Here is a 19,923-nt window from a genome sequence, read left to right as displayed (position 1 = left end):
CGTTTTATCTAGATTCCACACTGGAGCATATCATTTGTGAGCAATGTGATGCCACAATCCGGCTCTCTTTTTAACAGCAAACTGCTACTGTTCCCCAGTAACAGTTATCTCAGCCCCACTTGTTGTCTGGGTTCCCTTGAAGACCACCCACCCCTCTGCCACTGGGTGAGCCTCCCTGGGGGAGCGGACCTGGCTTGGGCTGTTCCGGCTCCGTCCCACCGGCCCCAATCTCCCTTATCTAGCTGTCACTTCAGAAGACTCACCAGTTGAAAATGCAAGTAACATCACCTCCTTCTTCAGGCTCATTTGGTTATATCCCAACCCTGGCCCTTACTCAGCAACGCCCATGGTAGAACCAGCTTATCAAACGCCATTAAAGCAAACGCACAGAGGCCTTGTTGAGATTGCATTCCAAGGAATCAAAACATGCAGCGAGGACGAATGACATCTGGAGGACTCTGCAGACCCCGCCGGGAGCCTGGGTCACTGCCTCGGTCCCTTTTCCCAGCTGTTTTCCCAGAACTCCATCTGGGGCTGCACCAAAAGTTATTTAAGCAATCCTTCCCTGATGAGTGCTCCTCTGGGGTTCAGGGTTTTCTACTGTAAACAACGCCGCAGTGAGAGGTTCAGGCATGCCTCTTGGAATTGGCGTGAGAGGGCAGGGCTGGGACACATCCTGGAGGTGGGCTGGCCAGGCCACACAGGGGCTCCTGGCATGGGGCTGGGTGCCAGGTCTCCTTCTGGAAAGGTCGCACCAGTTTCCATGGGGAGGGATCAGTCCTCACGGGTATGTAGCGGGTTCAGGGGCGTGGGATTAGGTTCGTCCTGACCCCGTTCACAGGCTGGCGAAGGTGGAGGTGCCCTGCCATGTGTCCATAGCAGCAGCAACACCTCACGCTCTGCGGTCGCTCTGCTCGTCTCACTGACTGGGGCTCAGAGGACAGCAGCTGCTGGGGGGTCTCCTCCTTCAGCCTCTCTGCAGAGCATGAGTGAGGACCCCCCAAGCCAGAGTCTGTGGAGCTCATCTGAGTGGGTCCTTGGGTGTGAATTCTGCAAGGGAGAGCGAGGAGGCTGACAGTTCACACTGCATCCCCAGGGCTATGGCAGCGCCCGGGACCAGGAAACACGTGGGAACTGATTAGGTTAAGGGCAGTTCCTGCTGTGACCAGCGTTCCATCTCTGCGCCACTTGGCAGAGGCGTCCCTGCTCCTGTTAGCAGGCTGCACCCTGACCACGTCCTGTGTGTGCCTTCTCCCACCTCCCAGAGGTGCCTGAGGATGCCCGACGCCCATTAACCAGGGAGAACCCTGCCCTGGGAGCTGGCTTCGTGCCCCAGGGATAACCTACCCCCCAAGAAGCTTCTCCCACAAGCCTGACCTTTGGCCAGAAACCAGAAGTTCTTGGGTACCACCTCTGCCACGTTTCATCAGTCAGCATGCTCATGGGGCCAGCCTGGATTGAGCTCCACGTCTTGACAGAGGAGTGGCACCAGCGTGCCGAAGAAAGGGACGGTGGCCCGCCGAGACCCCGGCTGCAACATCAGCGTCACCCGTCACGGAGGGCGTAGCCAGGGTTGACTCTGCACCTGGCATTGGGCGCCTACTCTTCCAGGCTCATATTTTGGTCCCATTTTATGGAATGGTAAACCGAGGTTCCTTATATCTAAGGAGCAGCAGCACCAGGTTCGAAACTTCTTCCATCTCGTTCTCAAGATCTTACTCTTTCTACAAAACCAGGAAGCTCTGTGGGAAAAAGCCACCAGAGGCTTCCTTTAATCGTTTTCTAGGATAATTTTTTAAGGTCATTTGAATTTCTTCAGCTCTCCCATAGACTTTAATATCTTAAATTATTCTAATTTTGAAAGATATAAACGAGTATAGACATTATTGTAAAGCAAACAGCAATGTATCCAGCACCCAGGCCAAGACACAGGCGCGGCCACCAGCCAGGTGCCTCCCCCGTGACCTTCTTGAGTGGCCCGCCCCCAGGGGCTCTTCAGAGATAACCACCAGCCTGACTTTTATGGCAATGGCTTCCTTCTTTTTCGTCTTAGTTCTACTATCTAATTATGCCGCCCTAACGATATAGTTGAGTTTTGTCTGTGTTTTGACGTTATATAAATGGAATCGGACAGTGAGTATTCTTTCATGTCTGGGCTTTTCCTCCCTCAAAATTATGTTTTTCGGTTGATCCGTGTTGTTCCATGGAGCTCAGCTTGCTCGTGTGTGGATGTGTGTGGGTTTTGTGGGTCCTGGGTTTTGTCGTCCCTGGCTTCCTGCGCTGTACACGATTTCCCTGCATGAAGACGCCACACGTTACTGTTTCTCTCTTGACGAGCGTTTGCGCACTCGAGCCCGGGCTCCGTCGAGATGCTTTTCCAGGGACGGGACCCCTGGCTCAAGAGCAGGCACCCCTCCCAGTCTACCAGGCCACACCCACCTGTTCTCCCGTTCGGCTCCCACAGGCACAGGTTACGCTTCCCGGAGCCTTGCACTCTCGCCAGCGCCTGATACTGGCAGAGTTGGTATTTTCGTTTTCCTCTGTCTGGTGGGACCTTGGGATGTCTCGCTGTGATTCATACTCCGCAGCACGGTAAAGCCCATGGGCATGGCGGACGAGCAACAGCAATGAAGGATGACGATGGCACCCCCACCCCTCGCATCTGGAGCACAGGGCGCTCCAGGGCTCCTTCTCCATTGTGTTCTATTTTCACTCTTATTATTTTTACCGCAACAATCGCAGCAAAGCTGGGGCACAGCAGCAATTGCTATCTTGGATGATGAGGTTGCAAAGCCCGGAGAGGCCACAAGTACCCCCAGGGCCAGCCAGTCGCAGCCCCGAGGTATGTTCCCCCGCTCGCTGCCTCCCACAGTCCCGCGGGCTGAGCAGGATGGGCGGACCACGCCGCCCACGATGCAGGCGGGGACGGGAGCTGCGTCCGGGGTCCCGTGTGCCAGGCTGGCAAGCTGACCCTTCCCCCAGGTCTCCGCTCGACAGCCGAGGCTTTGGTGAGTGGCTCTGATGATGCAGGAGTCAGATGCGGCCCACGTTCACTCACCCCTTCAATCCACCCTTATCCCGTGCCATCCATCAGACAAGGATGACTGGCTGCGTGGCCCGCCAGGCTGTTCCGTGTGCGTCTCCGCCTCTGCGCAGTGATGCTGGGAAGGGGAGACTGGCCAGCCCGCAGACACTCGTATGGACCCCCCCACCTGTGCCAGCCTCCCCACACACTTCCCCACCGGAGCCAACGTGGGGCTGCCCTCGGGATTCTCCTGACGGTAACACGCGTCTCAGCAGCATGCTCCAGGGAACCCGGGAGGCGGGGTGCGACTCGCGAGTCCTGGAGGGTCTGCAGCAGGCCCGGGGCCGCAGCAAGGGCCCAGGTACAGAGCGCACAGACTGGGGCTCTGCCTTGTGGGGAGTTCAGGGTGGAGTGCCCGGGGCTTCACCGTCACCCTTTATTCATTGCTCAGTCACCCAGTCGTGTCTGACTCTTTGTGACCTCACGGACTGCAGCACACCAGGCTTCCCTGTCCTTCCCCATGTCCCATTTGAGCTTGCTCAAACTCATGCCCATTGAGTCAATGATGCCATCCAACCACCTCATCCTCTGTCGTTCCCTTCTCCTCCTGCCTTCAGTCTTTCCCAGCATCAGGGTCTTTTCCAATGAGTTTTTATTGGCGAATTTTAAATCTAAGTGCAGGCATTAAGGTTCAGGAAGGGATAGGCAGGGTCATTCAAAGGTCAGATATGTAGGTCACCCTGGATTTCCTAGAACACCATGAGTGGGGCAGCCCAGCTGGTTGTCCAGTTGCACAGCCAAGAAGGTGTCTGCTGGGCCTGCATGGCTCTGAAGTGGATGCCCAGGCAATCAAAACCTTCCCGCCAGACACCTGCCCCACAAAGGTGTGTCCTCCGCGTCCACCCCGTGTGAGTGCACCTCACCCGTAGGCGGCACAGTGAGCGAGGAACAGCACGCTTGTCTTTGGACAGGCGGAAACATCGGCACAGAGGTCCAGTGAGGTCCCCCAGGTCACACAGCAAGCACAGTGGAGCTGGCATCACGCCCAGGCTCTCTGTGTATCCCAGGCACACGGAAGCACCGGCCCATGCCTTCCACCCACCGTCGGCTCAGGGTGCCTGGAAGTGACCCCAGTCCCCATCCCCAGGAAGGATGCCTGCTGCCCAATTTCAAGACACATTCCAGAGCCACAAACCACATGATAGAAGAAAGACACAGGGACCCAGGGAGTAAGACCGAAGGCCAGAGAGAGGCACAAACATCCCTGACTACTTTGTGCAAAAAAAAAAAAAGGAGAAAAAAGGCTCATAACTAAACGGAGCAATGTTAAATAAGATGAAAAAAATATATACCCAGAATATTAGAAATTATCACTTAAACTAATATATTTGCAAAAAAAGATTAATACAGAGACCAGAGCTTTTGCTTTGTTCAAGATACATTTATTTTAAAGATCCTGCAAATTGATTAAATGAGAATTTTATGAGAAAAAAAACTTTTAGAATCGTTCTGAATTTACAGAAAAGTTGCAAAACTAGAACAGAGTTCGCACCCAGCCGTCCCCCAGCGCCCATGCCCCCGGCTGTCCGCATCTCACGTTGCTTTGTTAGGACATTCGTCAAAACTAAGAAGCAACACGGGAACCTTTGTAACGACATTGGTCTGGACTCTGCAGCAAAACTCCATTTTATTCAGAGTCCACCAATTTTTCCCCGATGTCCTTTTTTGTTCCAGGATCTCATCCAGGACGTCCATTGCATTTAGTCATGTCTCCTTAGCTTCCTCTGGGCTGTGACAGTTGCTCAGACTTTCCTTGTTTCTGATGAACTTGGCAGTTTTGAGGAGGACTGGGCAGGTGATTTGGGGGGAATGTTCTTCGGTTGAGATTTGTCTTGGGTTTTTCTCATGACGGTGCTGGTTTGGGGGAGGGGAGACCCCACGGTGAGGCACCCTCCTCACCGCGTCCTCTCAGAGGAGAAGGTCGTCCAGGTGACTCATCACTCTTGAAGCTGACCTTGAGCCCTGGCTGAGGTCATGTTTGCCTGGCTTTCCCCCATGAGGCTCCTCTTTTCCCTTCCACGCTGCCTTCTTTGCAAGGAACTCACAGAGTGCACCCCCTTCCCAGGGCTGGCGAGGAAGAGAGAAGGGTCTGCAGGAATTATTTGGAATTCTGGGAGGAAGTGTGTCTCTTCTCCCACTCACTCTTTATTCTGTCATTTATTTCTGTCTGTGTGGAGGTGTGGTGTTTATGTTATCATTTTCTTATACTCCAATCCCACGTACCTCTCTGCTGTTGCTGTCGCTCCAGCCATCCAGCTTCAGCAGCTCTTCCTGGCTGACTACTGTGCCTCCTTTGTTTTCTGAACACATCCATGCCTTCTGTCCCCGCAGGATGTTCCGGGCTCGTCGTGTGTCTCTCCTGCCCCAGCCTGAGATTCAGCTGCTTCTCCCTCTCACGGGAGGATGGTGTTAGAAACCAAGACCCGGGCACCGGGTGTGCTCACTGCTACTGGGGCTCCACGGCTTTCACGCATCTCAGCTGACGGAGCTGGGAAGCCCATGTGTGTGCACCCACTGGCAGACACAAACACCTCTGGTTATTTCCGTGTCTGTTCATCTATCTGCATCAAGCTAGCCTGAGTCCATGCTCACGTCTCTGAGTTCAATCCAGAACTGTGCAGCCTTGCTAGCTCCCCTCTTCGCTCGGGAGTAGCCTCCTCCTCCAGCAGTGAGAGACTGAGATTCCGCTGCTCCCTGACATTCACTTATCCATTCCTTCCCAGTGAGGCTGCACAGCACCCCCTTCAGAGCTGTCAACCCAGGTCCCTGCAAGGAACAGTAGGCCCACAGCAGTACTCCAGCATCACGGCACAATTCCTTCCATCTTTCACATTTCCTGATCAAAACGCTGTTTTCCATAGTCACTTAGGTCAGCGTCTTCTCTGCGTCCCCTTTAGAGATGTTACACCCCACGTGTGTCACAGTCTGCCTTCTAACCCGGGGGCCCCTCACCTCTTGGTTGATTTTGCAAAATCTTATGTGTTAAAGTTCATGCCTTGTGCCGGCAAGCTGTATGATTTCTGACAAACACGTAGCATCCTGCGTTCACCAGCCTGTGCCGCGCAGAGTGACTCCACCCCGAAATTCCTGTGTCTCGCCCCACACCCAGCCCCTGGCCACCACTGATCTGTTTCCTATCTTTACAGTCCTGCCTTTTCCAGAACGTCATATCAATGGAATCCTACCATATGCAGGCTTTCTGGTCTGGCTTCTTTCACTTAGCAGAATGCATTTAAGCTTTGTGGAGGTGCTGCAGGAATTAGCAGTGTTTTCCTTTTGCTTTGTCGATGGCGTGCCGTCCTCCAGAAGCACCGCCGTTTGCTTATTCACCTGTTGAAGAACGTCATGGTTATCTCCCGTTTGGGGTGATTCTGAATCACGCTGGTTAAACATTATGAGGCTTTTCCGTGAACATGTAGCATCTGTGAGTGTGAGTTTGCAACTCGCGTGGGAAACCACAGGGGAGTGTGATTATAAACCCTAGGGTAGGTCTTCGTTTAACTCCAGGAGAAACTGCCAAACCACCTTCCGAGGTGGCCGGACCCTCTCCGGCCCCACGGGCCACGAGGGGCGCCTGCTGCTCTGCACCTCACCTGGTGCTGGTTTGCCACAGACCTTCTTTGGCGAAGTGTTTGTTCAGGGTTTTACTCATTTTTTCATTGGGTTGTTTTCTTATCATTGAGCCTGAAGGGTTCTTAACATATTCTAAACACAGATCCTTTATTGATATAAGATTTGCAAATATTTATCGCCATCTGTGGTTTGTCTTCTCTCCAGATAGTCAGAGCTTGTTTTTTTTCCAACAATAATTTTGCTTTTCCATGTGCAGAGCCCACACATATTTTATTAAGCTTACGCCTATGGAATTCATTGTTCTTTGGCCCTGCGCAACTGATCTCTGACGATAATGAAAAGACAATGCAATAGAGTTTTTCGAACAAGTGTTGCTGTAACCATTGGCCAACCATACCAAAACTAAAAACAACTTCCACACACACCTCTGACCACACAAAACAAAGTGAGGAGGATCAGAATCGTACACAAACAAGCTCTCCCCTTGGCCTCCGCTGCCAGGGACCCAGCTGGCACAGGAGCCAGTGGCTAGCGTTTGAATCCAAGCTCTGCCGTTTCCTAGACGTGAGACGGCTGAGTGGCTTCCGTGCCTCCATGTCTCAGTTTCCCCAGCTGCAAAGTGAGGATATATTACAGCTGCAGACGCCCCAGTGGTCCCGTGGTAAAGAGCCCGCCTTGCGGAGTAGGGGCTGAGGGTTCAATCCCTGGTCAGGGAACCGAGATCCCACATGCTGCTGAGCAGCCAAGCCCATGCACCACAGCGGCTGAATAAGTCAGTATTAAAAAATAATAACAATGCAGCTGCCTGGTTGTCACGAGGAATCCACGAGCTAACCATGCTGCTCCAGAACAGCGTCTGCTGCGCACGGAAGCTGACTGTCTTCTGCTCTTCTGTGGAGGTCACAGCAGCCCAATCTACCCCAGAGGCTCCTGCACCCACAGCCCTGCCCCTCCCTGCAAGAGGCCTACCCTGGGGTCTCCACGGGTCCTTCCGTGTTTTGGGTGGGCTCTGTCCCTGGATCTCAGTGATCTGTCTCCACTCCAGAGTCCCCTGAAGGACTTGACCCAAAGCTGCAACCCCGTGCCTGGATCCTACTGAGGCCGTGCTGGGATCTGGGCAGAGGTGGGACATCCCGTGAAGGTGGACTCTGCCTGCAGGCAGCATAACTGTGTTGTCTTGACCAGGGAGTCTAAGTTCAAAGGCCCTATGGCCGCCAGGGTGGCACAGCCCTAGCGGTGAGGTAGGATTTGTACCCAAGGGGCCCGATGCCGTCGCTGGGTCCTTACCCCGCCCTCTGTGGCTTTCTTACTCATCAACACCCAGAGGCCAGATCTTCATGGGAAGACCTTGGCTGGGAAGCAAGTTGAGGAGGACAGAGCAACCACATTACAGGCGACACTGCAAACCTTTCTAACCCTTCATCTTTTCAACATGTTCCTCTGACTGTCCACAGGCCTTGAAATCGTCCCCCGCCCCAGGAGAGCTGCACAGATAGAACGCATGGGGACCTGATGGTACATGGCGGGCGGAGACCGGCCCTGTGACCGCTGGGTGCAGGTGGGCTTTGGGGATTCGAGGGGGAGATGACGCTGCCCTTTGACAGACTCCTTGCTCTCACACGTGGGCCCCGTCCCCCACACACATCTGCCGGCCAAGTGGCTGCTCCAGGAAGCTGATTGGCTGGGCAGGGGCCCTGAATCACGGTGCGTGAGGAGCGCAGCCCAGCTCCAGCTCACTTCCTGCCGATTAGAACATTTCCCCCCTGGGGGATTCCTGAGCCCCCAGCATTCTGGCGTCAATCTGTTTCTCTGCAGACGGCACATTGCAGGCAGAAGCACAATGTATAGGAGCAGCCAGGCCATCTGGGCCAGAGGCTCGGCGGACCGGGGCTGACGTGGTCCGGGCGGCCCCACCCCCAGCCAGGCTGGCGCTTGCTCTGCGAGGCACCGTCCAGCCCCCGTTGGGGAGAGACCGCCGCTCGCTCCCAGCTCCCGCCCCGAGGCATTCCGGAAAGCTTGGCAAGGATCCGCGCGGGCACGGAGCCCAGTGCTGAAGAGGGGGCTGCGGCCTCAGGCGAGCCTGGACTCAACCCTGCTCTCCCCTCACTCGCCGTCCAATCCCGGGTAGAGGCCACTGGCCCTGTGTTTCCACGTATAAAGTGGGGCACTGAGCACTGCCCAGCCTGCCGGGAGGACACAGTGACCCTGCCGCTGGTGATGCCGCCCGGTTCCCTGCCCACGCGCCAGCCCCTGCCCACACCCCGGCCCCCCGCCCACGCCCTGGCCCCTGCCTGTGCCCCGGCCCCTGCCCCTGGCGCCTGGCGCTGTGATGTCCTCAGGACCCACTCTCAGCAGGTGCCCCCAAAACGCCCCCACAGCCCACCCATGCTGCTCACCCAGACGTTGGGTTTTGCCTCATGATACCCGAAGCTCTTCGAGGAAGGAGCCTCTTCTGGAAACACCCGACAAGACGGCAGCTCGGCTGGAGAGACCTCTGACCCCCTACTTCTTTGCAGTTGGAGCTGCCCCACTTGGAGCAACTGGGGGTCCCAGGGAAGGCTCCGCCTGCTCTGGGCCTCACTTGGCCATCTGAAAATCGAGGGGTTGGTTTCATCTGCTTTCCCAGCTGGCCCCGGTGCCTCCCTGCCAGAATGTGGTTAGCAATGCAGCAGAGGCTTCAAAATGTCCTCCCACCCTGACCAGCTCTGTAGTCAAGAGAGAAAACTCCTGTGACCTTCAGCCGTCCGCTTCAATACGTTCCAAGGCATCGCCACATCGGGGTCCCACACTCCCCGCCGTCCCTTCACCTGTGCAGTCTCAGCAACTGTCGGCCTGGAGAGCAGCGCCCGCGATGCCGTGACCAAGGGACACGGCAGATCCGACAGGGAAGCAGCGGCCCAGCGAGGGCCCACCACCTGCTCCAGCCAGCAGCAGGTCGTGTGAGTGGGGTGGGCGCCAGGCCTGAGTCGTCCTCTCTACACCGCATCCCTCAGGCACCCTACCAAAGATGCAGTTTTCTCCAACCCAAACCGTCTGAAAATCCCTATGGCCACTGGACATTCCCCATGATGGTTCATTACTTGGGGACACCTGAGTCTCCAGGCTTCCCTGGAAAACTGGACCTCACTGGGTCCCCTCAGCCCAGGCCCCCTAGACCCTGCCGTGTTCCCCCAGCCCAGGCCCCCTGGACCCCACCATGTCCCCTTAGCCCAGGCCCCCTGGACCCCGCCATGTCCCCCCCAGCCCAGGCCCCCAGACCCCACTGTGTCCCCCGAGCCTGGGACCCCTGGACCCCACCGTGTGCCCCCAGCCCAGGCCCCCTAGACCCCGCCGTGTCCCCCCAGCCCAGGCCCCCTGGACCCCGCCGTGTCCCCCCCAGCCCAGGCCCCCAGACCCCACTGTGTCCCCCGAGCCTGGGACCCCTGGACCCCACTGTGGCCCCCAAGCCCGGGCCCCCTGGACCCCACCGTGTGCCCCCAGCCCAGGCCCCCTAGACCCCGCCGTGTCCCCCCAGCCTGGGACCCCTGGACCCCACTGTGCCCCCCAAGCCCGGGCCCCCTGGACCCCATCGTGTCCCCCAGCCCAGGCCCCCTGGACCCCACTGTGTCCACAGCCCAACTCAGGCCCCCTGGACCCCGCCATGTCCCCTCCAAGCTTGTGCAGCCCCGTGGGAGCTGCTGGCCCAGCACGAGAATGAGCTCAGCCTGCGCGTCTGTGCTCCAGATGCCCAATCCCAGGCCGCTCTGATCCCTGCCTCGAGCACACATTCCACGGTGTGTCCTCAGAAGACAAAGGTCACACATCACGTATGGTTGCTCTCTGTCGGCTCCTCCCGGGAACCATGCTGGACACCCAGCCACTGCGGTGACCTCACGGGGCCGACAGGACGGCAGGGCACGGCCACCTCCCACAGGGCAGGCGAGAGCGGGGATGGGTCGGTGATGGCCGTCCTGTCTTGAATGGAGGGGGGCTCACCTGTGCCTCCTTAGGTGCCCCCTGAGCTCCTGGAGTTTGCCGCTGCTCCCTGACCCGTGGGTGGGGCTCCTCACTCACAGTGAGAAGCCTCTGCCCAGGGCAGACCCTCAGGTCTATGCAGATGGGACACCGAAGTGTTGTCTCCCAGCCCTCCCCAGGCCGTGGACCCAGCTCACCCTACGTGCCCCTGAAGATCCTCCGAGTGGGTGGATGTCCTCTGTGGCCACGGCACTCTGTGTATTCACGGGAAAATGAAATGCCCCTCCCTGACCGTCCCCCACCCCACCCCTCGTCCCCTCTGCCTGGGGGCTCATCGGGGATGTCAGAGACAGTGAGACGTCGCCATCCCCAGGGGCGCTTCAACGCTTTTCTGTGAAGATGGAGGGGCCTAGAGCCTTCCGGGCTTGCTGGGAAGCTCCCTGAGGCTCTGGCAGTGCAGCTGGGGGAGCTGGGTTCCAGGGGCTGTCAGGAGGAGGAGCCCAGGTGGGGTGGCGGGGGGAGAAGTCCACACCGCCGCGACCCCTAGGTGAGTCCATCGAGTCCCGGGGGGCTGGGAGCAACCTCCTGCATCATCACAGGGGCCTCACAGGAGATCTGAGAGCAAGGTTGGGATGGGAGGCCCTGCCTCGGCCGCCCCCACCCTCTGTTCCAGCACCAGGAAGCAGGGAGGAAGCAGGGAGCCCAGGAGAACAGGGAGAAAGTGCAGCGGGAACTGCAGTCCTTGCCTCCCATCTCCAGACCTAACCGGGAGGGGCCTGGCCCACCTTGCTGCTCTGCCAGGCGGCCCTGTGCCTGGCACGCAGCGGGCGTTCTAGAAGTGTCTGTTTTGCATTCAGAAGGTCTGGGGGTGAAAGCCATGGCAGGGGAGGCCCCCAGGGGTGTCCTCGGGTAGAGTCTTGCTGTGTCATCTGCCCGTCAGTGCTTGTGAGCCACAGAGAAGCCCCAGGAGCCAGAGGAGGCGTCTGGGGACCCATGTCCCAAACCCCACTGCCGTCCAGCTTCCAGGCTCTTCTGGGGCCCGGGAAGCCACCGACGGCCGGGCCACTGACCTCAGTCAGTCTGGCCACTGTCAGAATCTGTCAGGCTTGGTGGCGGTGTTGGGTCCCTAAAGGAAGCCACGCAGGCTGGCCCGGACGAGGGCCCTGTGTTTGCTCAGCAGCCTCGGCAGGCCCTGGACCTGACCCGTGCTGCTGCTTGAGCTCTGAGTTTCTCCTTTAGGATGTTCCCAAGAGCCTGAGGCAAGGCCCCTGAAACACGCGGCCCTGCCTCTCTGGACGGCATGGTCCGGGAAGCCTGGCTGCAGGAACCAGTGCGGGTGGGTCAAACCTCTGTTTTCTTGCCTGCAGACCCTGCAGGAAGCTGTGTGAAAGGCCAGCAGCGGACCCGGCCGGCAGCTGGTGGGCCCTTCGTGGCCACGCGGATGTCTCCTGTCACGGTAAGCAGGTTTCCGGGGAGAACACCCTGGGGACATTCTCCTTGACCTCCCGCCCCTCAGCTCCTGAAAGACCCTCCATCTCCCCAGGGGTCCTGCCCCTGCCTGCCCAGCCCGCTGCCCGAGGGACGCCCGTCCAGGCCCCGCCACCAGCCCCCCGGGTCAGGAGCGCAGGGCACCGCCAGGCCCCCAGCCCCGCCCCAGCCCCCTTTCACTCCACTCAGCTGTCCAGGCTTCCCCCTGTTTGCCATTTCAATCATCTCAGGGCAATTTCCTCTCTCGTCTGAGCACTGATTCCTCTCCAGATGGCTTCCTCCCCGTCTCCCTTCATCAGGGTCTCGTGCCAAACCCCAGGGCTGGGGGTGGGGAGGGCCCAGCAGAGGGCGGCGGTGGGCAGGCAGGCAGGCGCTCGCTGGGAAAGGGCCATTCCCTGCAGAAGGGCCGCGGAGCACGGCTCGGGGCTCGTCCCACCGAACTGTGCACGGTGGCCGCAGATGTGCCGTGAAGCACATTTTTAGACTGTGAGTCAACTGCTAATAGAGTGATTTTTTTAATCATCCCAGAAGGAAGGCTGATTTACAGTTCTTCTGTGCTAGGGCTGAGTCGTCAGGGAGGGGCTTTCAAAGTAGCTTGGGTGGAGGCAGGGGGCCAGGGGCCCCCAGACCGACCACCAGGGGTGCAGCGGCGGAGGGGGGGGAACTGGTCAGAGAACAGTGTACAGACCTCCTGCCCCATCTCCACGAGGAGGTGAGCTCCCCAGGGAAGGCTCGGGCAGAGCCTCCGTCAGCTCTGACACCAGCTCGTTATCACAGTGACCCCAATTTCTCATGAGAGGGGACATAAATCAGTCGTGAAAATGGCTTTTCTGCATCCCCAGCCTGTGCCAAGTCCTTGGGTATGGCAGGATGAATAAGACAAACCTCTTATGCAGAGCAGACAACTGTGGGAAGAAGAACATTCCGGATCTAAACAACTAAAGTGTGGTGGCCGTGTCCCCTCCGAGCCTACAGAGCAGGGGCTGCAGGGGAGCGGGGCCCGGCAGGCCAGGCTGTTCCAGGTCTCAGGACCTCGGGGCCGCCCAGCATCACTCCCTACATGGTGACCACCACTCGGCAGCCTCGGGCGGGGCTGGGGAGGCTGATGCAACCGAGCCGGGCGGGCGGGAGCCTGGCCGTCCCCCTCCCTCCCTGCCAAGTCTCCCTCCCTCACTGGGGCAGGGCGCCCTCTGGCAGTGGGGGTTCCTAGAGGGCAGCTCCTGGGACCTCCGCGGTCTCCACTTGGTGGGGAGCTGAGATCAGAGAGCTTGGTGACCCTGCTTTTTCATCTTCCGGGGTGACAGAGCCTCAAGTCCACCTTGGCACCAGCACTGACCGCGGGTGGGGCCCTGGCTGTGTGCCTGGGGACGCAGCGTCTCCAGCCTCGGATCCACCAACTCCAGAAGCAGGGTCACCGTGCGTCGCCCTCACGGAGGCAGCAGGAGGGTGGAGCTGTCCGCCCCAGGACAGCAAAGGACAGGCCCCCGTCTGTCCCGAGTGCCCAGCAATCTGGGCCCCCTTGCTTCTCAGTCCCACAACAGACGCGGCTCGTCCCCCACGGCTCTCCCAGGGCACCTCTGCATCCTCTGCACGGCCCGAGGCCACCTCTGGTAGCTGATCGGGGTGCTCGGTGAAAAAAGCTGCCCTACACAGAGACGGAAGGCAGCGAAAGGCAGAGGAGCAAGGCCCTGCCTGGGCCCTCAGAGTCGGCGCTGGAGGGGACCCCAAGCCGCGGTGGTCCAGGACGGCCGGGAGGAGAGGAGTCGGAGGGCAGATTCTGGGGGTGCAGAAGCAGGAAGGTGGGGGCCCCGAGCGGAGCAGGACCCGACGGGCAGCGGCTCGAGGATGCTCTGGGGTGCGGCACCCAGCCCATCACCAGGGGGTTGTCCCCACCCCCGCACTTTCCCTTTCACCAGTCAAGCTGCTCTGGACACAAAGATGCCCCTGGTCCTGGGAGGAGGGATGGATGAGCACAGAGAAGGCTGTGGGGATCTCAGGGCTGGAGCGATCAGGCCAGCGGCCCGCACTGCCGCAAAGGAGGCAGCCAGCTTGGGTGGGGACACGTGAGCGCGGGTCCTGGGGCATGCCCCCGTGTCCCCTGTCTCAGTGGAACCCTAGCTGGCTGGGGAGGGGCGCAGAAGGCTCCCCAGGGCCTGGGAGTGAGGGTCTCCCACAGGCAACAGCTGCAGCCCGTGTTTCCCTTGGGTCTCCTCAAAAGTCCGCCCTGGCTCCCCAGGGCTGAGCCCTGGTGGGCCGTGCCTGAGCCGGGCTGACCCGGAGCCACTGGCTGATGCTTGCTGAATGCATGATGCCAACGGCGGGCTCCTGAGCCGGGCTGACCCGGGAGGCCGTCAGGGATCAGAAACCGAGAAGCAGCGAGGTCACCGTCTCAGGCTGCTGGGACCTGCCCTGGAGCAGGGTCCTGAACCAACCAGAGACGAGGGTCAGAGAAAGTTAGCATTGCCATTACACAGAAATTCTTCTTTTTCTAATGGTGGGGAGAGAGTATGAACTTGACCCAGACACTTTAAATGAATATTCTACTGATGCTGAAGCTGAAACTCCAATACTCTGGCCACCTGATGCAAAGACCTGACTCATTTGAAAAGACCCGGATGCTGGGAAAGATTGAAGGCAGGAGGAGAAGGTGACAGAGGATGAGATGGTTGGATGGCATCACCGACTCGATGGACATGGGTTAGAGCAAGCTCTGGGAGTTGGTGATGGATGGGGAGGCCTGGCGCGCTGCAGTCCATGGGGTCGCAGAGAGTCAGACATGACTGAGGACTGAAGTGACTGAAAGGTCCCAGAGGCAGCAAGAGACGGAGGAGGAGACTCAGTCAGAGTGCCATGAACCTCTTGGTTAGCTCAGTGAGGCCCCCGTGACTCGCCCAGGGAGAGTCGGAGCAAGCCCCCCAGCTCCAATGGCTCAGGAGAGGCCCCCACGGCCAGGGACAGCCTTCAGAGGCCCCTAGGCGGCCAAGGCCGGTGCCCACCCACCTCCACCCCCTGGGACACAGTTCTAAACCAAAAACAATCGCGTAAAACAACCCTAAAATACAGGGAAAGAAGCCTAATGAAACCTTTACTTTCATACTACAAATTTCACTTGATTTCAGCCCCATGCGGGGCTGCGAAGTCTGGCTTTCTTTTTCTGGTTTTTCCATAAACCACACCCAATACTCTCGGGGCAAAAGGTAGGCCAGGACCCTCAACTCCCCCAGGGGACCAGCGTCCTGTCCCCTGTATGGCATCCCTACCCCAACCCTCGGCTACGGACCCCACCCCGCCACCGCCCCAGGCTGGCACACGACCCCCGCTGGGCCGGCAGAACCACCAGACCAAACTCTCGGTCAGCTCCAGGGCTCCCTCCTAATGAGGTTGGCCTGGGACACACGGGGATTCCACAGACTCAGGGCAAGCCAGCAGGAACCTGAGAAGCTCTGACGCTCCACTTTGCCTAGCCACTCACCCTCCGAGCAGCCAAAGTCATTGTTCAGACCAGGAGGATCTTAGGGAAGAAGCGTGCTGCTGAGCTCCGTGGGCAGAAGTGGTCCGGGCGCCAGCAACAGAACGAGTTTCAGCCAGAAGGGAAACACAACCAGACACACTCAGGGCACTCATGCTCACACTCGTGTGTCCGACTCTTCTGTGACCGACCCCCTGGACTGTAGCCCGCCGGGCTCCTCTGTCCATGGGATTTCCCAGGCTTGAATACTGGAGTTGGGTGCCATTTCCTCCTCCGGAGGATCTTCTCGACCCCGGGTCGAACCTGCATCTCCTGTGTCTCCCTCGTTGGCGGGCGGATTCTGGACCACCACTGTCACCCAGGACGCCCCACACGAGGGACCCTGGAGTCTGGAGTCAGACACGCCTGGGCTCAGCGTGTGAATCTGGGAAGTTGTCTGATGCCTCTGCGCCGACTTTCCCATCAGGGAAATGGAGACGATGCCTGTCCCTTCGGGTTGGCAGTGAGGGTGAGAGAAGTACCATACGGGCGTGTGATACACAGAGGCACGCACGTGTGCACACGCTGCCTGTGAGGAAGCGTGGCCGCGGGCCCTCCAGTTGTGTGCCAGGAAATGTTAAACAGCAGCTCCAGGGCTGGAGCAGGGCAGCCTCCTCTGACGTGTCAGGGGGCAGGCGAGCAGGGGAGCCACTTTTGGGTCTCGCTCTCCCGTGCGCAGCAGGCGCCCCTGTACAGCCTCGGTTACTGTAAGTCGCTCAGTCGTGTCCGACTCTTTGCGATCCCATGGACTGGAGCCCGTCAGGCCCCTTTGCCTACAGGATTCTCCCGGCAAGAATACTGGAGCGGCTTGCCGTTGCCTCCTCCGGGGGATCTTCCAGGCAGGATCGAGCCCGTGTCCCTTACGCCTCTGGCACCCGCAGGCCTGCTGTCCCCTTCTAGTGATTAAGGAGGCCAAGTGCCCTGGTGGGTATCAGAATCACTTGCCGGTCTCCGTGGCATCAATACTCCCACCTGGCCAGACTCCACACTCCCATCGTGATGTCTCTGACCCAGAGCTGAGGAGAGGCACAGCCGGTCGGCTCCGGCCGCCCCGGCTGGGACAGTGCAGCCCCAGGAGTGAGGCCTGACGGGCCGTGGACAGGCCTCTGAAGAGGCAGCTGAGACCAGCTCGGAGACGACACTCCGTGAGCGAGAGGCTGGGGGGCCCTCCAGGACACGGTGCCCACCCTAAATCCATGGCCCGCCCCAAGAGGGCCGACGCAGGGAGGGGTCTAAGAGCCAGGGAAGGGAGCGGGGGTGGGCCTGCTCGCCAGCACTGCCAGCGATTAAATGAAAGCCCGTCTGTCCTGTCCGTGTGTCCACATAACTCCAGGCTCCCGGAGAGAAGCGCTTCTACCAGAGGCTGTCAGGGCCCCACCAGCCACCCCCGCCATGGCCTCCTGGTGACAACGGCCTTGCTGGGTGCGAGTGTGCACGGCCCCGTGGTGAGGGCGGGGAGGGAGCAGGAGCCAGCTCCATGCACACCCCTAGCACATGAGCCCTCGGGGCAGGGGCTCGGCTCCCTGCAGACCCCACCCTGGCTTCCTCTCTGATATGGTGGCACTGGGGCCAGCGGGGAGGCACTCTGTGCTCGCCCCCTGCCTGTTCTGGGAAGGGTTGCTGGAAAGGGCTCAACCGCAGCCCCAGGAGGAGCTGTTTCCCCAGGCCGGGGGGCCGGGAGGCACCCGGTGACTGGACCAGGACCCCTCAGCAGGAGGGACGCCCGGGGCGCTCCGCCCCCTGGAGGCTCCGTCTCTTGGGCCCCTGCTCTGGACTGGAGGAGCCTGCTGCGCAAGGTCTCCCCTCCACGGGCCAGTGCCTCCAGCGACTCGTTGGGCCAGGCGCAGAGTCCCGGCCCCTTTCCCCGAGGCTGCCATCTGCTCCAGCCTCCCCACGGGGTGGCCTGCGACTCTGGCCTTACGGCTGGTCGGCCTGGTTCTCCCTCCACCCAGGCCGGGGCCCCTCACTCTCTCAGGCCTTGGTGCCTGGAGGACGGCCCCCCAGACCACTCTGCATTTTCAAGGCCTCCAGAGAATCCATCTCCCCAGCCCTGCGATGCCAGACCAGGTGTAGAGGGAGGGGCTGGGGCCGCACCTTGCATGGGGTTGGGGGAGGGCGGGGGAGGAGGGGAAGGGGGCTGGGGGCTGGAGAGGCAGCATCCCTGACGGTCCCCAGAGGCTCCCTCCAGCGGGCAGGGGGCAGGACAGTGCCAGGAGCCTCATCCCGGGGCGAGTGTGCTTTTGATTAGCTGTACGAGAAAGCCGTGGGGACCGAGTGTCCATTGACTGCGCTTCTAGGGGCTGCTGGAAGGAATGCTGCACACACACTAGGCGTGGAAGAGAGCCCTGCTTCTGCTGTGAGTGCGCGTGCGACTCTCGACCGGGATTTGCAGCACACGGGCGGGAGCCAGGCTTAGATTCCTCGAGGAAAACATCTGAGATTCTACTGAAAAACAGCGAGGAAAGAATTCTATGTCCACACCAGGCAGCCTCAAGCTGGAAAGACCTCAGGCCCTCCTGCGTCTATACAGACGGATCACAACTTTCTCAAGTGCAGCGTAGACGGAGCTGAGAAGCAGGACCTCTGGGCAGACACTGGAGAAACCAGTAGTTTTCAAATGGTGTTTTCAGGAGCCCCAAGGGGTCCACTGGGGAGGAAGAAGCTGCCCCAGAGGGGTGAGGGGGCTGCTCCCCCGGGGAATCAATGAGAGCAGCCCGCTTTAGTCCGTTTCTCCTTCTGGGCTTCCTCGGGACTTCCTGTGTCAGACGCCAAGGAAACTCAGAAACGTGTTGGCCCAGAACCACTGCCCGCTCTCGCGAGGTCCCGGCAGAAACAGAGAAGCAAGACAGCCTCGGTGGCCAAGTGCCAGTTGGGTACCGCAGTGCCGGCTTCCACGTAGGCAGCCGCCAGGACCACGTGGGTGGGGGAAGGGTAACCATGGCAACCTCCCCCCAGTCATCGCTAAGTAATTCCTCCACAATGTACAATCGCTCTGTTTATAGGAAGAATGCTGACCATATATTCTGGTTTTCCATGCACAATACTTCACTAGGAAAGAATGCAGAGCCCACCAGAAGGAGCTCACGTTGCACTTTTCCCAGTCAACCAAGCCTCTTCCCGGGCCTTGGGGAATGTGACGGATGGGGTTCCACCATTCAGGCTGCAACCGGAGAAGCTGCAGACTGCCCGGCTGGAGGAGGGTCCCCACAGGTCAAGCGCGGGGGCTCCCCACCTGAAAAGCTCCCAGAGCCACAAGGGGCTGTGGGCTGTGCCGGCCGAGGGTCTGGAGCCTGTAATTGGGCCAAACCACCAAGGCACTGGTTCATCAGAATGAAATTTCAACCCACTGAAGCACGAGGGTCTGGCTTCCCACTGGCTGAGGCCACAGACGCGGCTCCGTGTCTTCATGAGCCCTCACGCTCTGGGAGGCACACAGGCTCGCTTCCTTGCCACACGAAGTTCAAATTGAGGAGGGAAAGATGAGTTTCAGATGCTACAAAAAAAAATCCTTACGGGCTTTTCGAGGAAACGAACCAGCCTGCTCTTGGGCGTCCTCGGGAGAGAAGTCTGCGCTCTCCGCCCCGTCTCTGATGGACGTGGCCGCCATGTCTTTCATATTCCAAACGTGGCCTGTAATTTCCTGCGACCTGGAAATCCAGATGTTCCCCGGTTTAGACTTCACTGCTCAGAACAACAGATTTTAGTAAAATGCCCCCTGGAACTTCTCTGGAACTTTCTTTTTAATGGGATGAGCATGACGGAAAAATGCAGAGATTGCCAAAGTGTGGCTTAATGAATGATCACGGGGTGGTGCCAGGTGTGACACCCAGGCGGTGGCCGCTATGGAGCCAACCTTCTCACTGGGAGCTCGGAGCTCCTCCTACCTGTGTCCCCTCACCCCACCCCAGAGCGGCCCCCACCGCCTCTAAGGCCTCCTTAAGTGAGATCCATCTGTGTGTCTGGGGACACTCCTGTTCCCTTTGCTGCGTAACCCCATTGAGGCCTTTATTTAGAAGAAAAGAAAGTTAGCTTGTTGCTTGAAGGGGAAGCCTGCCCCGGGTGGTGGGGAGGAGCTCTGGGAGGGAGGACCGGCCTGGGGCGGCCCCCTGGGGGGACAGTGACCCCCTCTGGCTCTCCCGCCCATCCTCCACCGATGGCACCCGAGTGTGACTCAGGCCGCTGGTATTTGCAGGCTGCCTCCAGCAAGCTGGCGAAGGAATCCCAGCTATTAAAGGCTGTGCTAATTACAAGCGCCTCCCAGCAGATGGTCCAGCCTGGGTAATCCTCTCCTTTCCCTGCCCCCACTTTCTACATT

This window comes from Bos taurus, chromosome 11 (genome assembly GCF_002263795.3).
Source record: "Bos taurus isolate L1 Dominette 01449 registration number 42190680 breed Hereford chromosome 11, ARS-UCD2.0, whole genome shotgun sequence".
Lineage (NCBI taxonomy): Eukaryota > Metazoa > Chordata > Mammalia > Artiodactyla > Bovidae > Bos > Bos taurus.
This window is presented reverse-complemented; position numbering follows the sequence as displayed.